General features: G+C 41.8%; 1 protein-coding gene across 5 annotated transcripts in view; it reads left to right on the top strand.

Moving 5' to 3' along the window:
- The first annotated feature begins 1,412 nt into the window (after window positions 1-1,412).
- ncor2 (nuclear receptor corepressor 2) overlaps window positions 1,413-6,761 on the top strand; it is a 59,395-nt gene continuing 54,046 nt past the window's right edge. For 3 of the 5 annotated variants that reach the window (XM_061279813.1, XM_061279812.1, XM_061279809.1), the window contains exon 1: window positions 1,413-1,693. The gene's annotated coding sequence lies outside the window, so the exon portion shown is untranslated. Of the gene's footprint in view, window positions 1,694-4,817; window positions 4,937-6,496; window positions 6,571-6,761 lie in introns of those variants that run through there. The other 2 variants (XM_061279810.1, XM_061279811.1) reach the window with 2 other exon arrangements.

The following is a 6,761-nucleotide window of genomic DNA, read 5'->3' as shown; positions in this document are numbered from 1 at the left end:
TTTCCGCCATCAAATAGAAAAGCAATAGAAGATCTTACATCACTGGCTTACATCAGATGCAGAGATATATATGTAATTAATAACAATTTTTTAAAGGGAAATTAAAGGCACCGTCGGGAACGTTCAGTTTTCACTGATTATAGAGGTGCCAAATCGACCACTTTTCCCACAAATGCCAGTGTTGTGAAATCCTGAGCTCTCTCTCGCCTGCAGTTGAGCTAAATTACATTTCGGTTTCCAGTGGCTGGGTGAAGGATTGTGTCCAAACAATATCACGTTGAGAATAAAAGTTTCTTTGGTTTTCTACCGTATTTTATTTTAAATTGAGTCTGCTGCCTCTTAGTATATAGTGGCGAGAGCGGTCGCCGTAAGCAGCGATGTCAAACTCATTTTTGTCGTGGGCCGCATTGTAATCAGTTTCCTTCGGAGGGCCATTATGATGTGTCTGAATGCCTCATATTATATAAAGTATAAACTACAAAGCAAACTGACAAATAACTATTTTTCAAATCAGACTAGTAAAAACTGGTCAAATATTTAAAAAAGATGATTTGTAAAAGTGAAGACAATTTGCAATTTTAGTAATAACATGAATTTGGATGCACAACTTGTCTTCGCTGGCCACATCAAATGATGTGGCGGGCCGTATCTGGCCCCCGGGCCTTGAGTTTGACACCAGTGCCATAAAGGAACCGCTTCAATATTGTGGAGCTTACTCCAGCAGTAATTGCGCGTAGGCGAGTCCATCGACTTTCGTCTTTGCAACAAAAGAGGGAAGTGACGTAAAGCATGTCATTGTGGCAGGACGCACACCTTTTTTTTATTTTTTTATTCACAGTTTGCCAACAAGCAAATGAAGGCACAACCAAAACATGCCTACTGGGTGAGAAGCATGGTCCTAATGTCCGCCATCTTAAATCAATTATTTTGTGTGTGACAGGGTTTTTTGTGCCAATAAAAGCGACACAGACGCCGTCAGGCCATGACAACGGTACCAATCGAATATGTCATTGTTTCATCTAAAGAGTTGAAAACATTTATGAAGGTGGAAAAGTGGTCTGGTCCTACTTTTAAGTGCATTTGCATACTGATGATTTTTCACTGCAAGTGCGACAATTGCACTGTACACAGCAAATGAAAGTGACAGCACACTAGAAACAAAATGAGCCATTGTTTGAAGGCTGAAGATAAGTTTAAATCTCATGACGATCATTATTAGCTAGTTTGTGTTAGTCAAAGCGTCAATATGTGACTGTTTGAATCTCCTGTACAAATGGGTCCATACATATGTATGTGACATAAGGACATCCATCGCTCGCTATCAGGTTTATCGGATGTGCTCAGAAGGAAGAGAGAGAGAGACAGAGAGAGAGAGCGAGCATGCGGCTTTATTGAGAGAGCGAGCCAGAGAAAGGGAGAGAGCGAGAGGGGGGAGAAAGGGGGAGAGGGAGGCGGTTCAGTCCCGCTGTGGTGTCGGCCGCAGGGAGCAGCAGATCAGCGCATTGTGCAGGACCGGGCACGACATAGCTCAACCTTCAGCGGAACAAATGACAAGGAAAACTCTTTGATGTGGAGTAATTCACGGGGGACGTACGCCATCGAAGCGAGAAGCGCTCTAATAGCCACAGCGGACCACGTTCGCTGACTGTACAACAACGCCTTTGAATGGTCCCCCGTTTGCTCCGCCGCTAAGGTTGGTTAGCTTCCATTGCTCTCCGTCCGTGGTTTTGAGGGTGGTCTGTCTCAGGGTCCAGCCATTCTTTGAAGGAGAAACCCACATACTAGCAGTATTGACCTTTTCCACGCTACGTAAACATCGCAGCTACTCGTTTTAACAAACGATCAAGGGCGAGGAGGCGTCGCGTCGATCCGCTTTCTAACGTCATCGCAGCATTTACTTTGTTTGCCGGCCATTGTCAGATCAAGTTGATTATTTTATAATTCACAAACACGTGCTACATGGCTAAGCTAAGCTTGCTTGAGGCTAAAGGTGCTAGCGGACCAAGCTAGCTGTCATAGCTGCAGAGTGGCTCGCTTACGTCAATTTTATGACACCAAATACATTCCACAAGCATATGTCCGATTTGAAATCACGGCGTACCACAGCATAGTTCAATGACAGACATTTTTAAACGGTCTACTTGATTTGATGTCTGTTTAGATGTGTTGTTAGTCTAACTTTGCTAGCCTGCTTATAACTACTGTATGCACACAAAGCGCCCGGTTTGCGCGTGTAAACAGTGCTTCGCGCAACACACAGGTATATTTGTGACAACATGCCTTTTACTGATTTCACCCACAAATAAACTAACATTCGCTTTGTTTGGGATTGGATGTCATAGTGTCGTAGCAATAGTATTTACGTAACATTTGGACCTACTCGGAATTTGTTTCGTTTTCATCTTGTCTGACGTAAATATTGTTGTTCAGTCGATGCCAGGCCTGCAACATATGTATTGAACATGATCCTGTCAGACATTTAAGGTTAACACAATGTGATTAGCCACTGCTATCTTATGATTGGCATCATAAAGATGTATTCTTATTGGAAGCTTCCAATGAATTGCCCTCATATGATCCTAAACACAACATATTAAAGGCCAAGCTCATATTTATCTTTTCAGAATCATTATTACCCTCAGGCGTGGCAAACTGTTGAACACCAAATGAATGGCTACTATTATTGGGATTGTTTTTCAAACTATTTGGAAAATTCAGAGGAGGGTAAAAGAGATTAACTGAGAATTGATGTAGGCTACAGCATGCCCACAACCCTCTTTAGGATAAATTTGGAAAATGGATGTATGGATGATGATAAAATCAGTGATGCTTGATCTACGGTAGCAATTAATACTCATGTGATTAGACACATTATAGAACGTTTCATGACTGCATTTAGGCTTAAGATCTGATTTGCAAAATGTTTACAATTCATCTGACAGTATATATACACAATGGAATGTCGGTTGTTTATTATGTTTATAATAATTCATGTGAAACCTCAATGAAGTATTGTCACAGAAAGATACCTCTGTGACGGTACAGAGTAAAATAAGCTATGACCCATTTGACTCGAATCTGAAAAGTCTGATTTAGCGTTCATTGTGAACACCCCCGCCTCTCACTCTCTCTCTTGCTCGCTCCCTTCATCTGAATTCAAGCTACCACAACCTAAATGTGAACTCACACCGACAAAGATGACAATGATTTTAAAGCTGCCATAATACACTACTGTAATACAGTATTAACTCTGGAAAAAATTGGCAAACATGTCATATCAACATCAAAAGTGTTCTGCCTTTACGAGCATCATAGTACAATTATGTACTAACATAGTCATAGTCCTCCATCTTTTTATGTTATCTGTGAAATACGGGGACGGCAAACCCCGTACTCTCATTGTAGGGGTTTTACTGTGATGTCTCTGGAAAAATACCTGTATGTTTCAAATGTTAATTAACTGTTGGTGAGACGTCACCAAATCTTGTGAGACTTCAGTGGCGCCAAAGCACACACACCAGTTTCTTGTTCTTTCTGAAAAGGGCAGACAAACAATTAACAGTTCCACTGTTACGCCTCTGATACGCCAATTTAATGCAGTGTCAAAAGGACTTCTGTGTAAAAAGTCAGCTAGCTGATTATCGATGATGCGTAACGATGTTGCTGTAACCACCCAAGGCTCGCAATGACTTCTTTGATAATACGCGACTTCATTTGAGGAACAACTTTCTCTTTTTGAGGCATAATATTTTTTGCAGGTTATTCCCAAGGACCTGAACCAATACTTTTATTAAAAAATGACAATGCTTCAACATGGTTCAAGCCAGACTTCAGTGAAAAAGGTGCTAAATTACCCAAGGACTTAATTCACGTGACACATTTGATGAGTAGTTATGTCAAGATTAGGTTAGCTTTACAATTAGCAAGGCTTCCTCATCGTCTTGTCATGAGGACAAAACTTGTCAGAAGTAGTGATGCATGATAAAAAAGAATTCAACAGATACTGATGACCGATTTTTTTATTTGTTATATAGTAGACCTCTAAGAGGTCTTATTAGAACCATGTTATGGAAGACTGCTAGGAGCTATGAACAGAAATCTTGTATTACAATTAATATATATTCTAGAAATAAACTGGGGGCCACGGTGGAGTACTGATTAGAATATCCACCTCACAGTTTGGAGGGTGTGTGTTTGATTCCACCTCCGGCCCTCCCTGTGTGGAGTTTGCATGTTCTCTCCGTGCTGCGTGGGTTTTCTCTGGGCACTCCAGTTTCCTCCTACATCCCAAAAACCTGCTTGGTTGGGCGATTGAGCACCCATTAAGTACGACTGCGAATGGTTGTTCATCTGTGTGCCCTGCGATTGGTTGGCAACCGGTTCAGGGTGTCCCCCGCCTACTGCCCGATGACTGCTGGAATAGGCTCCAGCACGCCCCCGACCCCTTTGGGGACAAGTGATATAGAAAATGGATGGATGGACAAATAAACTATGAGATGACGTCTACATTAGCAAACACCTGATGTAAAAAATATTCATGTCTGATTAATTAATTGCTTATTTTGCCCTACAGAGTACTGCTTTATGTCACTGAAAGTGACACACATCTTATACATGCATGTACAGTATGCGTGTGCAAACATGTGTGTGTGTGTGTGTGTGTGTGTGTGTGTGTGTGTGTGAACTATCATGAGAGATAGCCCAATATTAGAATGCCCCAGTGCACATTTTCATTTTCGCCTAGTAGAAATGCAGAAGATGGAAAGAAGGAAATATGAGTCTGTGACCATGACACAGCCTCCCATGAGCCTAGCCTCCTCCCAAGCAAATCTTCCTTCTTAGCGATTGAGAAAGAGCAGCTGTCTGGCATTTCTCGCCGAGCTCCGAGTGGATTGGTCCTGGTTTGGTTTAAGAGAGTTCTACTAACATCTCTGTGGTAAGATTCTATCGACTACTCAGTCAACGGTCCATTGAACTGGACATTATCCCTCTTTACTTGCGTTGGCCATGATCTGGCAAAGTTTTAGTACTTTCCTTGTTTTCCTGGATTACCCAATAGAAAAACAGTCACTATGACGTTCATTTTGAAAACATCTGTTCTCACATTTCCATGACAGCTCAGCAAAGTGACTTTATTAATTGAAAACTAACTTAGAATGGTCTCCTATCAGCCTTCTTTTTTCAGGTAAAGTTTTAAAATACATAAAAAAATAGTATGGGCCAGTTGATTTTATTTTCGTTTTAATTGTATGACCTTTCTAGCTCAGTGGTAGTGTTTGTCTCCCAACTTGCAGGTGGTAGGTTCAATCCCTGGTGACCAAGTCAAAGTGTCCTTGAGCAAGACACTGAACCCCGAATTGATCCCGGTGGCAGCAGCCTCCCACTGGTGGAATATCTTAACTTCATTGTACAATGACAATAAAGTCATTCTGTTCACTTGCTTTAAGCACAGTGAATCCTTCAACAAGAGAATCAACTTCTCTAACGCTTCACAACAGCGGTAACGTTGTATACTGGATGGATGGCATCCATCTTTATGTTCTGATTCTTCACTACCAATAAGGCAGCACTGCTCAAATCCTTCTTCCTTGTTCAGGGAATGTTAACTGCTTTGTTAGACGCAGCACTTGAAACCAGTTTGCGGCTTCTCGTCATTGGCGACCCTCTGGGGATGCTTGGTGGTTTTCCAGCTGAGTCTTCTCCACTCCATTCTATGACCTCTGATTGTATGAGCGAGGCACTGCTCAAGCCCATCGTGTTTCTTGGAAGGTTTCCTGTTTTGAGATGATTTCCGACATGGAGCTGGCATATTTATCGTGCAGTTGCTGTTTGAGCGGAATACTATCAAAGGTGTTAGTGGACATTATTTGACATTCTGTCGAGAAAGGTTATTTTGCCACCGGATGGAAGAGGTTTAGTCTCAAAGGTATCGTGGTGGCTGTCGTCAGAGCCGTTTTCTGACATGGATCAAGTATTATTGGACTGAGAGGGAGGATTTGCGTCGAAGGTAGTATGGTGATAGTCACTCGAGCCGCCTTATGATGTAATTAACTCGTTCAGACACATCTATTTTGCTCCAAAGCAGTTCAAGCAAAACGACCAATTTTTGAATAGTTGTTTTCTCACTATTGTCTTGTCAGTCTATTCTACCAAAGAAGTTGACGTTTTCAAGTGATTAATTGATCATTCTTGCGCCACTCTTTTTCCACTGGCTGAGAGACCCGGTCTTTGACTGGCTAATTCTAAAATAGTCCCACAGGCTACCTGGTGATTGCGGGTACCATGTGGTGGTGGAATAGTTGAAACGTATACAATACAATTCAATAGGCAAGTCTTAAATCTTCATTGTAAGCAGTAAACTAAAAATAGTCAAAGCATGGGGATTTAGAAGATTTCCCTGCGATTAAACTGTTACATGAGTCCCAGATTACAGTGCTGTTTTGTTTATCTTTCACACAAAGCTTTCAATTGTGACCTTCTTGCCTGTGAATTTCAGTTGCAGTTAAAACCAGTCACCCCTTTTTAGGAGAGGCAGACAGCGCATTAGCAGGGATTAGAAATGGCTCTGTGGTAAGTGATTCACTTGACTCTGTTGCACAACACAGATGACAGCATGTTATAGGACATTATTCTCATTTGTGTCCAGGCCACAGTTATTTGATTAGCCAGACTTTTCTGCTGGGAATGCACGTTACAGTACGGTTTGTTTGTCATACTCTGCAAGGCTTGTGTTTAAGGGCAGTCCAGGACATACACCGACG

Source organism: Syngnathus typhle, linkage group LG5 (genome assembly GCF_033458585.1).
Source record: "Syngnathus typhle isolate RoL2023-S1 ecotype Sweden linkage group LG5, RoL_Styp_1.0, whole genome shotgun sequence".
Lineage (NCBI taxonomy): Eukaryota > Metazoa > Chordata > Actinopteri > Syngnathiformes > Syngnathidae > Syngnathus > Syngnathus typhle.
The sequence above is the reverse complement of the archived record's forward strand: the minus strand, read 5'-3'. Positions and strand labels throughout refer to the sequence as shown.